Raw genomic sequence first — 19,677 nt, 5'->3', positions numbered from 1 at the left:
CAAGGCTGTCCATACTCTCTGTATTTCTCCAAGATAGTACTGGAAGTCCTAGCTAGAGTAATAAGACAGCTAAAGGAGATAAAGGATGAAGTCGGAGTATCACTATTCAAAGACCATATGATAGTATACATGAGTGACCCCCAAAATTCTACCAGAGAATTCCTACAGCTGAAAAACACCTTCAGCAAAGTGGCTGGATCCAAAATTAACTCATAAAAATCAGTAGCCTTACTCTCTATAAAAGACAAACAGGCTGAAAAATTAGAGAAACAACACCCTTTACAATAGCTAAAAATAACATAAAGTACCTTGGCATGACTCTAAGCAATCAAGTGAAAGACTTGTATGAAAAAAAAAATCAAGTCTCTGAAGAAAGAAATAATAGAAGATATCAGAAGATGGAACGATCTCCCATGCTCATGGATGGATCGGTAGGATTAACATAGTAAAAATGGCTATCCTGACAAAAGCAATCTACTGATTCAAAGAAATTCCCATCAAAATGCCAACACAATTCTTTACAGATCTTGAAATAACAATTACAAGTTCATATGGCAGATCAAAAAACCCAGAATAGTCAAAACTATCCTGTACAATAAAAATAAATCTGGAGGTATCTCCATCCCCGATCTCAAGTTGTACTATAGATCAATAGTATTAAAAATGGCATGGTACTGGCACAGAAACAGACTGATGGACCAATGGAATGAAATCAAAGTCCCAGAAATAAATTCACACACCTATGAACTTCTGATTTTTTGTCAAAAAAGCCAAAACTATACAGTGGAAAAAAGATAGCATCTTCAATAAATGATACTGGTCTAACTGAATTTCTAAATGTAGAAAAATGCAAATAGAACCATGGTTATCAACCTGCACAAAACTAAAGTTCAAGTGGATTAAAGACCTCAACATAAAACCAGATACACTATATCTGTTAGAAGAAAAAGTAGAGAAGAACCTTGAAATCATTGACATAAGAGATAACTTCCTGAACCAAACACAAAGAGCTCAGGCTCTAAGATCAACAATCAATAAATGGGACCTCATGAAATTGAAAATTTCTATAAAGCAAAGGACATGGTCAACAGAACAAAATGTTAGCTTTCAGTCTGGGAAAAGATCTTAATCAACCCTACCTCTGACAGAGGGCTAATGTCCAGAATATATAAATAACTCAAGAAATTAAGCACCACCAAAAAAAAATATATAATCCAATTAAAAAATGGGGCACACAGAGGAGGACTTTGCAGCCAGCCCTGAAGATACCTGATAAAACAGGGTCAGATGAAAGGGGAGGAGGTCCTCCCCTATCAGTGGACTTGGAAAGGGGCAGGGAGGAGACCAGGGAGGGAGTGTGGGGTTGGGGAGGGAATGAGGGAGCGGGATACAGCTGGGACACAGAGTTAACAAAATGTAACTAAAAAGAAAAATAAAAAAAAATGGGGCACAAAGCTACACAGGGAATTCTAAACAGAGGAATATTGAATGGTGGAGAAACACTTAAAGAAATGCTCAACATCCTTAGCCATCAAATCAAAATAACTCCAAGATTCCACCTCACACCCATCAGAATGGCTAAGATAAAAAACTTAAGTGACAACACATGCTGGAGAGTATGTGGAGAAAGGAGAACCCTCCTCCATTGCTGGTGGGAATGTAAACTTGTACAACCACAATCAATCTAGCACTTTCTCAGAAAACTTGGAATAGTGCTACCTCAAGACTCAACTATACCCCTCCTTAGCATATACCCAAAAGATGCTTAACCATACAAGAAAGACATTTGCTCATCTATGTTCATAGAAACTTTATTTGTAATAGTCAGAATCTGGAAACTGCCTAGATATCTGTCAACTAAAGAATAGAGACAGAAAATGTGGTACATTTACACAATGGAATACTACTCAGCCATTAAAACAAGGAAATCATGAAATTTGTAGGCAAATAGACAGAACTAGAAAAGATCATCCTGAGTGAGGTATCCCAGAAGCAGGAAAACAAACATGGTATATACTCTCTTATTAGTGGATATTAGACATATAATATAAGATAAACATACTAAAATCTACAGACCTAAAGAAGCTAAACAACAAGAAGGACCCTAAGGAAGATGTTTAATTCTCATTCAGAAGGGAAAACAGAATAGACACTGAAAGCAGTAGAAGAGAGGGAACAGGATGGGAGCCTAACACAGGTATCCTGTAAAAGATTGCAACCACCAGAGATTGAACCAGATGTAGAAACTCATAGCCAAACTTTGGACAGAGCTCTGGGAGTCTTATGGAAGAAGGGGGATGTAGAAGGACCAGGAGCGAACAGAAGCCACACAGAACAACAAAGAAAAAAAAAAAAAAAAGCAGGGCTCGGGGGGACTACAAAGAATGATGAATACATAGAGAGGACCTAGACTGCCTGCTCAGATGTAGCCCATTGGCAGCTCAGTATCCATTATTAAATGGAGAAGAGACAGTCTCTGCCATGTACTCAGTTGCCTGTTCCTTTATCACTTCTCCCTGGTGGGGCGACCTAGCCAGGCCACAGAGGAAGATGATCCAGCCAGTCCTGATGAGACCTGATAGGCTAGGCTCAGATAGAAGAGGTGAAGGACTTCCCCATTTAGTGGACTAGGGGAGAGATAAGGAAGGAAGAGCGAAGGAGGGTAGAACTGGGAGGAGATGAGTAAGGGGGCTACAACTAGGATACAAAGTGAATAAATTGTAAATAATAATAATAACATATGGAAAAATAAATTCATGCATATGTGTAAACAATCATGAATAAAAACAATATTCAACAGTTTGTTATACTCTGTTGCTTGCTTTTCATTTTAAGATAAGTGTGTTTTTTTTTTTTTCTAAAATGAAAATTGATTAGAATTTCCAAAGAAATAGGAAATTCTGTTCAAAATTAAATCAAAGTTTAGTGATAAGTATACTTACTGCCAAACAGTATGGCCAGAAGATGATTCATTTGTAATGACAATAACCACAATATCATGCCAGTAATGTGGATCCACAGCAGAGAGCCCATCACCACTAGTATTTGTCTAAAAGTTTAGTTGATACAAACTTTCTCTACATGTAATTCAACCTCTGCATAGTTCACCAGCGATAAACATACACACTTTTATGCGGAAACACAATTAAGTAAATAGTTACCAACATCCTCCGATTAGTGTTCAGAGGCTGAAATACAACCAGGGACCCTGTCTCTTGGTTTCTAGTACTGTGATCTGATAGCCCTTGCCAGTGAACAACTAACTAGACAGCGGGTTGGGGATGGATGAAGTCACATGCCAACTGGATCAAGCTCCGAAATACCTCAAGGCACTCCTTTGAGAATAAGCAACATGTAGCAGTTACACAGCAATGGGATTGTGTAGCAGTTATTTTAGCAGATGTCGGAAGGTGAGGAAGATGTCATCCTTGTGACCCAGCTGTAGCCTCTCTTCATATTTACCTACCTATCTGCCTGCCTATCAGGGATCTATAGTAGTTCATATTTTTCCGTAGTGGAATAAGACAAATCACTTCTGTTGTCTTGTCTACGTTACTATACTTGTGTACGTCGCTCTACACTGTCATACACACCGTCATTCTGGCAGCCTCTACGGCATGTACTTAAACAACTGTGCTTAACGTGTGCACTGGGCCACCACACTGAATACAGGGACATGGTAGGATTGTACTGCATGATAATTTTTTTTATCCGAATCAGGGTCCTCTTCCTTACCTTGCCTTGGATTATGAAACACTGAATGAACAACAAGATCACATCTCCTATCTCCTTTTTTCTGGTCGTGGAATTTATTAGAGAGCACGAGAAGGTCTTTGAATAAATGAAAATAATGGAGTTCTGTTACAAACCTGCACTGGACAAAAGTCAGTAGGTTGCTGAATTTTGGATGTTTATTTCTGTATATTTATTTTGTTTATTAATGGCCATCCTGCCTGACTTTATACTCTCAGCATTTGGTGATTCTGCACTGGCTCGACAAGTTTCACCAGACACAAAAAAGGCATAGGGTTCTACAAGGTGACTTTTAAAAAGTCACTTGTTTAAAAAGGGAAACCAGAGAACTTCTATTAAACAGTTTCAATAAATGATATTTTAAGAGCTATTTTATTCTCAGAGTCAAAACTCAATTTCCCTTTGACTGTGTTTAAAATTTACCTTCAGAGAGGTTTCCAAAAGTTCAAATAAATAAATATATAAAATTCCATTATCCCAAAAGAAGGATTACATTATCCTTCTTTTGTCTTAGAAGTATCTTATTAGCGTAAGACATGTGTGGGTGGGGTTGCTGTGTAAATCTGAAGTGCACTTCCACCATTTTGAAGGGTTAAAATTTTCTCATTAAACTGATATCTGAGTTTGTCTATGAAGCAGGATAACAGGAAGGTGCGGCAGTTTCCAGAAGACCCATGAAATTGGTGGGTGAGCTGGGCCGTAATCACGTTTGTATTTTCTTCTCAAGATTTCACTTTCAGTTGCCTCTTTCACTGAAGAGTACCTTACCTATGAGCCAAGAATAACTCATCTCAATTAAAATAGTGAGTTACAGTCAGTTTGGCTTTTTCTTTTTTCCTTTTCTCTCTCTATTTTGTTCTGTCTTTGTTTTCTGGAGACTTCCTTTCCTCTGTAATTATTAAACATGCAGGCACAGACAGGGTTCTTTCCCAGATCCTCACCAGCGATTTGCACCCTGGCACAAAGAAAAGCCTGTCACTTTTCCTTCCTGGGAAGGCGAGCATTCATGGAGTGTCTTTGATTGTAAACAAACAAACAAACAAACAAACAAATACATTTTACTCACTTATTCCTTGAATATACAGAATACACACAATTCACAATTCTCAGTCAGAAGAGAGTTTTGGGGGTATGATGGGTTCTTCCTAGGACCTCAAAGATCATACTCCAGTGGAAAAGTCTTAGCCAGTGGTAAAGAGCAGTTAGCTTTGATGCTTAGAAAAAGCCAGTTGGGAATAAACTATCTTTACTTGCATAAATAGTCTTATTTGTATTCAAGGCTGTTCCAACGGACTTTCTAACCTTTTAAAAAACAGTGTTTGAAATTCATTGCACCACACTGTACCTTTGTGTAAAATTCAGAGTAATTCAAACAGAAACACCCTCTAGCTTCACAAGACTGAACATTTGATTACAATTACAGAAGCTGACTACCAGGCAACTCCTTCTAGCTTTGTATGGAACATCTGCCAAGGTAAAGCCTTTAGAAGTCAGACAGAATTGAAATGTCATGCTCTGGAAGGAAATACACAGGACACAAAATTAAATAATGAGAATGAACTGGAGTGCTAAAAGGTGCAGCAATATGGAAGCTGACACGATAGTGGCTAAATGCAGGGAACAGGCAGCAGGAAAGATAGGGTTTGTAAGGTGTCTTTCTTTGCTTGCATTAGTCTAGTAGAGTGCAGTGCTGTTCACATCTAGGCACGATAAAATCACAGTTAATATAAAAACAGAAAACAAAATTATATTGTAATTCATCCTAAAGCTTATGTGTAAGAGGTTCAAAAATAGCAAATTTCCAAGAAACCTATAAATACATAACTGACAATAAGTTGTCAATAAATATTTTTAAAGGAGTGTGAGGCAACTTAGCCAACTAAGCTAGAATGTTCCTATAAAAATAAATAAAAGATGTTGAATATTAAATCTATTGAAATCAAGTGAATAGAGGCTGCTGCTTTCTTAATTTTATGGAAAAATATTACCAATGTCAGTAGACATCAATAACACATCTAGCAGCATTGTTCTAAGGTGAAACTAAGCTTGGCAGGACACATGTAAAATCATGTTTGTTCTGGACTCCTCTGTCACAGACTATCTTGGTGGTCAACATCAACCTATTTAATGTTGGCTAGGTTGTTTTGACTAAGGTTTCAAAATTGCTGCATATATTAAGTTTTGAATATTCAAAATTATTTTGATGATATATTTAAAATAGTCTGATTTATTTTTTTAATGCTGAAATATTACTTATGATTTTGTCTATTCAATAGAAAAAGCTGTCTATAGACTCAAATTTCAGGGGCCAGGTATGGTTCAGTGGCTAAGAGTAACACACATGCTGGAGAGGATGTGGAGAAAGGGGAACCCTCCTCTGTTGCTGGTGGGAATATAAACTTGTACAACTACTTTGGAAATCAATCTGGTGCTTTCTCAGACAATTAGGAATAGTGTTTACTCAAGATCCAGCTATAGCACACCTAGGCATATATCCAAAATATGCTCAAGTATATAACAAGGAAATTTGTTCAAGCATGTTTGTAGCAACTTTATTCATAATAGCTAGAATCTTGAAAAAATAGACAGATGTCTCTCAATTGAGGAATGGCTATAGAAATTGTAGTACAATTACACAATGGAATACTACTCAGCAAATCATGGAATTTGCAGGCAAATGGTGGGAACTAGAAAAGATCATCCTGAGTGAGGTATCCCAGAAGCAGAAAGACACACATGCTATATACTCACTTATAAGTGTATATTAGTCATATAATATAGCATAATCATACTAAACTCTATACACCCAAAGAAGCTAAGCAAGAAGGAGGACCCTGGGTAAGATGCTCAATCCTTATTCAAATAGGCAAATGAGATGGACATCAGAAGAGGGCAAAAACAAGGAACAAGACAGAGCCTACCACAGATGGCCTGTGAAAGACTCTACCCATCAGGGTATCAAAGCAGATGGTGAGACTCATAGCCTAATTTTGGGCAGAGTGCAGAGAATCTTATGAAAGAATGCAGAGACAGAAAGACCTGGAGGGGACTGGAACTCCACAAAGAAAGCAAAAGAACCATAAAATCTGAGCCCATGGGGTCTTTTCGGAGACTGATACTCCAGTCAAGGACCATTCATGGAGATAACCTAGAACCCCTGCACAGATGTAGCCCTTGACACTTCAGTCTCCAAAATGAATTCCCTAGTAAGGGGAACAGGGGCTGTCTCTGACATGAACTCAGTGGCTTGCTCTTTGACCACCTCCCCCAGAGAGGGGGGCAGCCTTACCAGACCACAGTGGAAGACAATGCAGACAGTCCTGATGAGATCTGATAGGATAGGGTCAGATGGAAGGGGACAAGGACCTCCCCTATCAGTAGCCTAGTGAAGGGACATGGGGGGAGAAGAGGGAGGGAGGGTTGGATTGGAAGAGAATGAAGTAGGGGACTACAGCTAGGATACAAATGAATAAATTGTAATAAAAAATTAAAAACCAAAAAAGAGTGCATACCTCTCTTTCAGCAGACTAGAAAGGTTTTCAAATTTAAATTTAAAAAGGTTTTTTGTTTTTTCCTACTTTCAATGTCCATCCCATTTGTCTTTCTAAGTGAGGATTTATCATCTTACTCCGGGTCATCTTTCTTGTTTATATTCTTTAGGTGTACATATTTTAGTATGTTTATCCTATTTTATAAGTCTAGTAACCACTTATAAGTGAGTATATAGCATGTGTGTCTTTCTGCTTCTGGGATACCTCACTCAGGATGATTTTTTCTAGATCCCACCATTTGCCTACAAATTTCATGATTTCCTTGTTTTTAACTGCTGAGTAGCATTCCATTATATAAAACTACCACAATTTCTGTATCTATTCCTTTCTTTGATGGTCATCTGGGGTGTTTCCAGGTTCTGGCTATTACAAATAAAGCTGCTACAAACATGACAGAAGTCTACCACAGAGGGCCTCTGCAAGACTCTAACTAGCAGTATATCAAAGCAGATGCTATAACCCAACCTTCAGCAGAGTGCAAGGAATCATATGAAAGAAGGGGGAATTAGTATGACCTGGAGAGGACAGGAGATCCACAAAGACCAAATATATCTGGGCACAGGGGTCTTTTATGAGACTGTTTCTCCAACCAAGGACCATGTATGGTTATAACCTAGAATGCCTGCTCTGCTGTAGCCCATGGTAGCTCAGTATCCAAGATGGTTCTCTAGTAGGGGGAACTGGGACTATTTCTGACATGAACTCAATGGCTGACTCTTTTACCTCCCCGCTCCTTGAGGGAGGAGCACCCTTACTAGGCCATAGAGGAGGACATTGTAACCAGTCCTGAAGATACCTGATAAGCTAGGGTCAGATGGAAGGGGAGGAGGACCTCCCCTATCAGTGGACTTGGAAAGAGGCAAGGAAGAGATGAGAGAAGGAGCATGGCATTGGGAGGGAATGAAGGAGGGGGCTATGGCTGGGATGCAGAGTAAATAACCTGTGATTAATATAAAAAAATAAAAATTATGGAAAAAAGGTTTTTTTATTGTTGAGAATTTCAAACATGAGTACTCTATGTACATTAACCCTTCTCAAAACACTCTTCACCTCCTTTAATATTTCACTAACTATAATTTATGACCTTTGCTTCTTTAATTATTATTGCTACACACATTCACACATACACATTAACATGCACACACACACACACATATACATATGTATTTATAAACACAGCTTGATGAGTCCATTCACTGTTTCTTGTATGTATATGTCTTTAAAGGTTGACAGCTTGGGGTTGGTATTTGGGGGTTGTCTCTGGATCAGAATGATTCTTGCTTCAGTTGTTATTAAATGACTGTAGTGCTTCATCTTGTCCTTTGTCTACCTTGGGGTATCAACTGGTGCTTCTATTGTGCAGGTCTTGTTTAGATGACCATATTTTTGAGATTTCATGGATCCTGTAATATGTTGAAGATGGCATTTCATAGCAGATGTCCAAGTCATATGGTTCTTACTCTCTTTCTGTCAGCTTTTCCGTGATTTTTTTCCCTGAGCCTTCATAGTAGGGGTTGCAGTTTAGGTGTAGAAGTTTGAGTTGGGTGTTCTACAGCCATTAGTTCTTTGTCTTTGAACAGCTGTGACTCCTATGAAACATCTTCAAAAAGATGCTCCTTACATGAAGGATGAGAGCTACACTTATTTGGCATAAAGTTAAAACTCTAAAACGTGGTTAGAAATTATTTTGGTTTAGAAATGCTGCAGTAGTAGCATCTCCTATGGGGTCTATAACTTTTACCAGCTATGGGTAGTTGTCAGGGTTTACTGTATCAGATACAGGTTCTCTCCTACAGAATGGACCTTAAGTCCAATTATATAGCTTTTTGTTACTCCCAAGAGACAGTTGCCATTCTGCACCATTGTGAGATCTCACTGTCCTGATCATGGTTGTTGTTTGTAGGTTTTAAAGCCCGAAAGGACTCTTGATTGCTTTTCTTTCTTGGCATCTTGTATAGAACCTTTTGAGTCTATGAGAGCAAATCCTCAAGTCTTCCATGTCATTTGCAGCTCAATCCTTCTAAGAAGAGGAACCCTGAACTTGGTTCCAGAATTCACAACTGGTAGCTCACACTGCTTGTAACTCCACTTCCAGATGATCTGGTACACTCTTCTTTTATCTGTGGTAGCTGCCCTTACATACATGGGCATTGTCAACTAGTAAGCTCTCTCTCTCTCTCTAAAATATTCAGGGTCAAACTTCCAACACTTTTAATGGATTGGGGAAAAGTATAACTTTTAAATTGGACAGCTAGTACAGCAGAAAGGCACAAGGGAGAGAAAATAGTATAAATTTATGATGGTCTATGTCAGTCGTTCATTTGTTGAAGTTCATACAGCTCATTAACCAGCAAGAGTAAAGGCAAAACAAGGTATGAGATTATAGAGATGGAAGTACCCCTAAGTCAAAAGAAACTTTTTTATTAATTGCTATGTCAGGAAATTTTACTATAACATATGCTTTACTAACAGTACCTTTATATGTTTATGCAGAAATTCATATATTCTTGTGACTGCTTTTTATGTCTCTTAAGAAAAAAAAACTTTGTTTGACAGTTGCACATACGTATACAATGAATTCTGATATTTTCACTCTCAATTTCCTTCTTAACCTTCTCTTTTTCCAGTAAAGCCTTTCTTCATCCAAGCAAGACCTCATCTTACTATCATGTCTTTTCTCTGTGTGTGGCACAGTGGTTTTATTATGGTTGTCTGTATGAATATACTTAGTAGAATAATTCTTTTTGAGAGTGGATAATGTATGAGTGACTATATCACTGAAGAAAATGATACTCTTAGCCCCACCATCATTAACTGTTAATAACTGCCCTAGGGAGGGTTAGGCCTCTTGACTCCTGCCAGGTCCTATAATGAAATGTTGACAGGCTCAATGTTGTTCAGGTCCTCTTAGGATACCACAACTAGAGTGAATTCTTGAATACACAGCATGTTCAGAAAGTATCTTTGCACAAAGCACCTCTCCATCCTCCATCTCTTAAATTTATTATGCGACCTCTCTTTCAGTGTCTTTCTTTCTTTTTTTTTTAAAGAATAACTTTATTACCCTAATAATCTTCCATGGTCTATTAATTTTTTCTATCCCATAAAGCCTGGCAACTACTGATGAATTTTTATTTTCTCTATTGTTTTGCCTTTTCCAGAGTGTCATATACTGGAATTGTGCAGTATATAGTGTTTTTTTGATTTGTTTTGTTTTGTTTTGTTTTTTATTTGAACACAGGGTTTTTCCCAGAGACTGATATGCCAACCAAGTACCAGGCATGGAGATAACCTAGAACACCTGCACAGATGTAGCCCATGGCAGCTCAGTGTCCAAGTGGGTTCCATAGTAATGGGAAGAGAGACTGCCTCTGACATAATCTGATTGGCCTGCTCTTTGATCACCTCCCCTGAGGGGGGAGCAGCCTTACCAGGCCACAGAAGATGACAGTGCAGCCACTCCTGCTGTGATCTGATAGACTAAGATCAGAAGGAAGGAGAAGAGGACCTCCCCTATCAGTGGACTTGGGGAGGGGCATGTGTGAAGAAGGGGGTGAGAGGGTGGGATCTGGAGAGGAGCAGAGAGGAGCTTATGGGGGATACAAAGTGAATAAAGTATAATTAATAAAATAAAAACAAAACACTGTTTCAGTGCCTTTCTTAACAAAATCTTTCTATTTCTGTTTCTAACCATGTCACTGCTATAGTTCATTGTTTCAGGGCATAAGTCCCTGGAAACTTATGGCAACCCAAGGACTCATCTTTTACAACAGCTATGCAAGTTGTGGCTACTGCTGTTACACATAAGGATTAAACTTTAGGATGTTATTTTCTAAGATGAACTTTAAACTAATATTGCAATATGTTCATGAATATACATTAGGTAAATTCAGGTTCAGGGAAAGACTGAGGGAATTAAAATTTCAGTCTCTGTGTTATCTATGTGCTAATAAAGTAGAGGTCAAAATATGTTAAAGGAAGGTTGTAGAGTTGTTGTTTTTCTCCAAGAAGGGAAATGCATGCTAAGAAATACAGAAAAGTTAAGTATAATCACGCAAGATTTTTGAAGAAAACCACCCAAGTTCTCCAAGTTGAAAAAAAAAATTGAGTCTGTGTTTGCTGCCCACATGCTTGATGCGGAAGCATGTGGGTAGATGTGGGGGATGTGGGGAATGTTGGAAACTGGAATTAAAAATGAAGGTTAGATATGGATCTGCTTTTCTAAGAACTAAGAGAATAAAGAAATGGAAATGCTTAATATGATTTCAAAGCACATTAGGTGTATGCGTCTTGGCTTCTTACTGATGTTGAAAGATAAAACTTTAGTATCATTATTTTTCATGGAACATGCCCTCTATAAAACAATTCATAGTGCTACTAGGAAATAGATGTAATAAGCAATTATTATTACAATATGTCCCAAATTGCACCTAGCAGTTTGAGTTAAATTGTACGTTACTGAGAATTTATAACTGCATTATAAGGCATTACTCCTCCCTTGTATAAAGTAGAAAAGTGATGAAGTCTAGAAAAGTCATACTACTTATTAATTTTGTCTTAGTTGATTCCTTAATGAAGTTAATGAATCTGTAAATTTATGTGCTCTATTTGATAAAGTTCTAAAATGATTTTAGGAGACTAACTCTAAATCAATGCTTGGATTGTAACAGGCAACTTTTTGACTAGATATAAACCAAAGGAAAAAAAATCAAAGTTGATAATTTTCTCATTTACCTAAGCTATTTAATCAACAGCAGATTTATAGTCTGAACTTGATATTACTATTATTTCTTTTACTATAAACGTCACTCATGGCAATTATGTTTTGATAAAAAGAAAATAAACTATAATAAAATATCCACATGTGAAATTTTATTTTATTTTTTTCTTTAACTGTGGAATTCTTTTTGAAGAACATCCATTCAATAAAAATCACTCATTGAAAAATACTACAAAATTTACCTTATTATTCCTCTAGAAAGATAAAAATTATATTTTCTAAATTACATGTTTAGCTTTCTTTTTCTCTGGCATAAATATTGATGTTGGTATTATTTTTTAAAAATCTGATTCATTTTTAATAGAAGATAGTAACAAGGACAGAACTATGTGTCTCAAAAGATAATATCTTCTTTCTTCTCAAGAACCTGGAGGTAGACAACTTTCCTTCCTTCCTTCCTTTTTTTCTTTCTTTCTTTTTTTCTTTCTTTCTTTCTTTCTTTCTTTCTTTCTTTCTTTCTTTCTTTCTTTCTTTCTTTCTTTTAAGATTTTATGGCTGTGTGAAAGTAGTCACAATTATTCTTCAACTTGAAAATAGTCATTTCATATAATGAAGGTCAGAAAAGCATATTTGGGTTTTACTTCATGTGTCCATAGAAAGTTATGTGTCTCAAAATCAAGAGTATATTAATTGAATTGTGCAAGTCTGAGAGAGAAAAAAATGAAAAGTTAAGACTCTCTGGTAACTGTTGATATCTCACTTGTAATTTCAAATGATTTTATGTAAAAATCATTTAATTACAATTGCATTGGTTAAAAGAGTTCAGTTCCCCAAACTATTGTTTTGAATTAGAAACTATATATTTTGGGTTCTATCTCTATGCTTTAATAAGCCGAGATAAATATCAGAGAGAGTTTCTGGATGCTACTTCAAAAGTCAAGGACTAGATCTAGGCTGAGATACAGCTCTGAATTCTGAATTCTGAGGCTCTTATTGACCTTGTGAAATTTGTTACCACACTAAGTTCTGAAGTTCTCACATCAGTTTCCATCAGAAACAGTGTGAAGAATGACAGGCTCATATCATTCTGAATATAAATGTAACATAAAAGAAATTTAATTAACATTGAATGAATGATAATATTTTTATATATGATATCTTGTAGTTTTTGGATGAACAAGAGATTAGTGTAGTGTCTAAGACATAAAATATAGTGATTTAATACTAATTTCTGACTTTCAATCAAATTTAATTTTTTATTTCAGCAACTTTTGGCAGCAATATTTAGTCTATCCTTCCCATAAAGCTTAACATTATTTATACAAAGACTATCACTGCTCACTGATAGGCTGCTTTGGAATAAGTTATTGTGATCAAAAGAAAAAAAATTAGGGGAAAATTATTGGCAAATTGTATGACTTTGGCCAAATTATCAGTGTTTCTGAGAGTCAGTTTATTTTTAGAAAGAAATAGAACAGCAATAGACATCATCCGCAACCTAACAAGGATGAGAATAGTTCTTTTTATATTCAAACAAACATCTCAAAGTTTGAAGAACGGCTAGTCTTCAGTGCAAGCATTTATCCACTATGCTTTACCCGTCAGCAAATATGCTCACGCCCACCCCCACTCCTGTCTGAATGCAGAGGGACCATTGTTGTTGCTGCTGGTGGAGTTTTTTCTGTTCTGTCATTGGCTTTTTAAGTAAGTTTGATTTGTCTTCATTTGTATTTTATCAGTTACCTAATGTTAAATGAGAAACTTACATTGTGTTGCACAGACATTGGATTTCATTTATGCTCATCTAAAAGGCAGTACAGACCATAATAGGTTTAGGGACCAAGGTACTCAAATGATTACACAAAGACAGGTTCCAGCAAATGTGAAGATGCTTAGAGATGGTGTCCAGAGACACCTTTGCTCAGTTTGATTGGGGATGGCGCCGGATGCTATCTGTATGTCTAAATTTGTAATTTTGACATTTTTTCCATAAAAAACAAATTTGGAATATCTTAAAGAAAAAAAATCTGACTTTTAAATAAGTTCTGGTAAGGCCTTGATCAGTTTACATATAGAGAAAAAATGATCGTGAGTCATACCAGATGACGATGATTCCTGAGTGAAATTTGTAGAAAAAAAAAATCTTGATATTGTATCTTTTCTGCTTTGGTATCAATTAATTGACAAGACTATAGTGATTTTTGTGAAAGTCTGTGCTGAAGAGTGTTAGGAAAAATGTGAAAAATCAGTACCGATAGTAAATCATAAAAATACATCCTCACTTATATTCCTTGGGAATTTAACTTGTTCTGTTATTTCAAAGGTTACCTTCAACTGAAGTTAAGACACAAAAAGACAGAGAAAAATGAGAATCATTTATTAATCACCAAGGAATACTTGCGAGTAGCAATCCTGGAAGATGCTGACTACCAAAGCACACCTAAGCATAAAGATAGCATCTGTGGTTTGCTGTGGGGAATATTTCCCAAGCACCACATGCTAATATCCTTTTGTTTTGCTGAGGATTAGCTACCTGAAAGCTACTTTTTTTTTTCTTGGAATGATTTTGCACAGTTAGGAGCATAATGGTCTCTACACCTTCCCCCAAGCATAAAACAGTATTCACTGAGAGATACAGAATGTCAGGACAGATAGGCCAATCAGATTTTCAACCTTAATAGTACTTTTTAAAATATTTATTATCCCTGCTTGGTCATCAACACAGGATGATGTACATAGGAGAGATCAAATAAGCTACAGGCTTATGTGAGCTTGAACATCCCTCTAAGTAGGAAGGTTAAAAATAAGTAAAATTGGTATGCAGCTATGAAAGTCTAGAGGAATCAAAGAACCTTAAATTTTCTAGGAGATACTTTATGAATGATTAGGAAAAGTCTTCTACGTAAATTTTTAAAAGCAAAAAAAAAAAAAAAAGGAATGTTGATTTCCAAAAAATAACCCCAAAGACAATAAAAAAATAAATATGTTAGAAAAATATGGTTATTTTGAAATTTATTTACTTGATCATCTGAAACAAACAAAAAAAAATCACAAAATTTATTGATGGAAATGATGATGAAATCTATTTGTAAATCTTGAGGAGATGTTAAAAACTAATATTATTCTTAGGTAAAAGCCATAAAGGTTTTCACAGTGGCTTATGAATGGTTACAGTTGTTTTTTGTTGGAAAAATAAATGAGGATTCAAAGCCTTTTGCTGTAGGATGCTTTTGAAACTCACAGTTCTGGAAACTTTAGAAATAAATAAATGCTTAGGTTATGGAATTTCCGCACTGTATCTTCAAATGCTGAGGAAATGCTACCTGTTATCCTTATAGCAACCCTGTATGAGAGGACTCATTGCTCTAGGTAAAGGTATGCAAACTTGCAAACTATAGTTCAGAAATAGCATGTGCCTTGCACATTTTAAGCAGATGGGAAATGAAGAGTCCACATTTGAGGTTAGTCACATTCTGAGGACAGTACTCACACAACTGGTGCTATATGCATTTCTATATTCAGAAGAAAGACAACAGTTACATCTAAACTCGAAAGTAATGGGCAAGATTCACTCATTCAAAAAAAATGTTTAGTGGGCTAGGGTGCTGGCTGAGTTCTTAAAATGCTTGGCTTGCAAATGTGAGGATCTGAGACTCATAGTCAAACTTTGGGCCGAGTGCAGGGAATCTTATGAAAGAAGTAGGCGACAGGAAGACCTGAAGGGGAGAGGGGCTCCACAAGGAGAGCAACAGAACCAAAATATCTGGGCACAGGTGTCTTTTCTGAGATTGATACTCCAACCAAGGCCCATGCATGGAGATTACCTAGGACCCCTGCACAGATGTAGTCCAGGGAACCTCAGTATCCAAGTGGGTTCCCTAGTAAGGGGAATAGGGATTGTCTCTGACATAAACTCAGTGGGTGGCTCTTTGATCACCTCTCCCTGAGCCAAAGAGGAAGACAATGCAGCTAGTCCTGATGAGACCTGATAGGCTAAGGTTAGAGGGAAAGGGTGGAGGACCTCCCCCATCAGTGGACTTAGGAAAGGGCATGGGAGGAAATGACAGAGGGAAGGTGGGATTGGGAACAGATGAGGAAGGGGGCTACAGTTGGGATATAAAGTGAATAAACTGTAATATATAAAAAATAAATAAACTAAGAAAATGAAATGTGGAAGGCATTTTTATGTGATGCTCATAAAATGTTGGTAATTGTGGCAACATTAAGGGCACATGAATCTGACCTCTTCCCTGTCATTACAAATATTTGTCTCATTTCTGATGTCCACTGTAAACAACAAATCTAAAGCAAAGTTTTCCAAAACAATAATCCTAAACCTCTTGAGTAGAAGTTATGCAGAAGAACATAATGGCATCACAGAATTAAAATCAACCAGAAATATAGAGGCAAAGAGTTCAAAATGGACCTGAATATCAAATCCCAAAACAACCCAGTAGTGGCATCCACACTGTGAGGGGTGTTACCAAAGGAAAATACCTTTGATCATTGTCTACTTCCAACCTGTTTTGTTTTGATAACATCATTCAATGGAGTTTCTAATTTGTCCTATTCAGTTAATTGTTTCTAATGTATCTTTTTTTGACACCTCCCTCCCCTAAGTGTCTGATACTGGCCAATCCCATTCATCCCCCTTTCCTACAGAACTTGTAAATCGTCATAGTATTGAATCAGGTCTCAACCAGTAGTCAGGCAAAACTGTAAGAGGGGAGATTATGGGTATCTTTGCTCTTCTAGGACTTATCAGGTACCCCAGCAATTAGCCTTACTTTAATGTTATGAGAACATTTTTTTCTGTTTTTCCAAAACAACATGTTTCCATGTTTAATGTAAGGTAAGTCCTAGATAGAAATCTAATAGGTGATGTTTATACAGCCAAAGGGTTCAGAGATCACTTTAAAGGCATTACACATTGAATTCACAAAACTGTAAATTAATGAATTTGTTCAATTCTATACTTGAGAAAACTAAGGGGAAGTAGACAGCCTGACATTTTGTCACCCAGTGAGAGGTTCAGTTAGAAACAAATAAGAGACACAAAAAAGTGTTAAAATGACAGCCTTGATTTTCCAGGCTTTGAATTTTGTCTTATTGCCAGACATTTTCAACTGTTATTTTTGATACTTTTGATACTTTCAGTATTTAAAGACAGTTAATTATAGGTGCTATTTTTCAAATGCTACTTTATTTGGGGGTTCCTTAAAGTTTATTCTTGTAATCCTCCAGCCTCAGGGAGAGGAAAAAGTTGTTAGGGAAAGGGCATGTAGTCCTCTTTACTTCTTCCTGGGTCCTAGGATTCTTTTGTAGGCAGTAGCAATGTCCATCCTCAGGATATCCAGAAGTCCATGTAAGCAGCACACCATTTAGCCAGCAAGCAAAACAAGTGATCTTCCTCAGCTTCCTCCAAGCCTCCATGCTTTCTTCCTCTGGGCTACCATATTTATATCCCTTCAAAGTTCTCAGAATTCAACTAATTCTAGCTAGCAAAGACCAGGCCCCTGTACCAAGCAATAATCAGTCATGAACTAACTAAAATCCCACACTACAGATTATAACGAAAACATGTTGACATATCATGAAACAAAACATCTACAACAGTTAATATTCATGGAGATGTGGACCCTCTTCCACAATACCCGTGAGCCAGGGGCTGATGTTCGTCCATTTGCTCAAGTGGTGCTGTGTTGCTTCAGGCTTAGCAGCTTCTACCTCCTGTCTCAGAGCTCTGAGCTACCCTTGAAAAATCCAGGCTCAGCTGGTGGGGTGGGGTGGTGTATGGTGGTGAAGCACACCTTTAATCCCAGCATTGAAGAGGCAGAGGCGGACACTCTGAGTTTGAGCCACCTGGTTTACAGAGTGAGTTTCAGGAAGGACAGCCGGGCTATACAGAGAAACCCTGTCCTTGATAAAACAAACAAACAAAAGAAAGAAAGAAAAAGAAAAGAAAACTCCAGGCTAGAGGAAAAAGTTACCTGCATAGGGATCTTCTGGTGTGTGAAAACAAACAAACATAACTTTATCCTTTATTATATGGCTAATATCCACTTATGAGTGAGTATATATCATTTGTTTCTTTCTGCTTCTGGGTTACCCCACTCAGGATGCTCTTTTCTAGTTTCCACCATTCGCCTGCAAATTTCATGGTTTCCTTGTTTTTAACTGCTGAGTAGTATTCTATCGTGTAAATGTACCACACTTTCTGTATCCATTCCTCCGTTGAGGGACATCTAGGTTGTTTCCATTCTGGCTATTAAAAATAGAGCTGTAATAATATGGTTGAGCAAATGTGCTTATTGAATGGTGGGGCATCTTTTGAGTATATGCATTGGTGTGATATAGCTGGATCTTGAGGTAGCACTATTCCTAATTTTCTGAGGAAGTGTCAGATTGATTTCCAAAGTAGTTGTACAAGCTTTCATTCCCCCAGCAATGGAGGAGGTTTCCTCTTTCTCCACATCCTATCCAGAATGCATCATCCCTTGAGTTTTTTATCTTAGCCATTCTGATGGATGTGAAGTGGAATCCCAGGGTTGTTTTGATTTGCATTTCCCAAATAACTTAAGCTGTTGAGCATTTCTTTAATTGTTTCTCTGCCATTCAATATTAAAATTTATAGCATTAAAGAAGTTAAACAACAAGGAGGATCCTAGGGAAGATGCTTAATCCTCATTCAGAAGGGCAAACAGTATAGACATCGGAAGTAGGAGAAGACAAGGAACAGGACAAGAGCTTTCCACTGAGGACCTCTGAAAGACTCTACCAAAGGAGATACTGAGATTCATAGTCAAACTTTGGGCAGAATGCCAGAATCCTTATGGAAGAAGAGGGAGATAGAAAGATCTGGAGGGTTCAGGAACTCAGAACCAAAATACAACAGAGAAAAAAGCCAAAATACCTAGGCCTCGGGGGGCCTGCAGAGACCAATACTCCAACTAAGGACCATGCATGGAGAGGACCTAAGTACCGTGTTCAGAGGAAACCTATTGGCTGCTCAGTTTCCAAGGGGGTGCCCTAGTAAGGGATGCCAGGGCTGTCTCTGACATTAACTCAGTGGCCAGGTCTTTGATCACCTCTTCCTGTGGGGTGTATCCTTGCCAGGCCACAGAGGAAGATGATGCAGCCAGCCATGATGAGATGTGATAAGATAGGGTCTGAGAGAAGGGGAAGAGGTGCTCCCCTGTCAGGGGACTAGGGAAAGGGCAAAGGGGGAGAAGAGGGATTGTGGATGGGACTGGGAGGAAAAAAGGGAGGGGATTGCAGTGGGGACACAAAGTGAATAAATTGTAATAAATAAATATATAACATTAAATAAAAAAAATTAAAAGCCTTCTTGTACAACTCTCCCTGCAAGAAAGACTACAAATGAGATCACCCTCCACCTTTACTGATGAATCCACACACTGCTTACATGTGGCAATAAATTGTTCTTTGATTTTTATTGTAAAACAATTTTAAATTTAAATACAGTTTGATCATAATCTCTCTATGGGTGTACAGGCAGTTAACCTGGCCTGCCCTCTGGGGCCTTTAGGGTCCTCACAATATCCTATGTCACCACCTGTGTCTTATGTAATCATCTGTACCAGGTGCTCATTATATAACTCACCTGTTACTCCTGCCCTTTCTCTCTGGCTC

The sequence above is a fragment of the Psammomys obesus genome, unplaced genomic scaffold, assembly GCF_907164565.1.
Source record: "Psammomys obesus unplaced genomic scaffold, mPsaObe1.curated_primary_1811, whole genome shotgun sequence".
Classification (NCBI taxonomy): domain Eukaryota; kingdom Metazoa; phylum Chordata; class Mammalia; order Rodentia; family Muridae; genus Psammomys; species Psammomys obesus.
Note: the sequence above shows the minus strand (reverse complement) of the source record.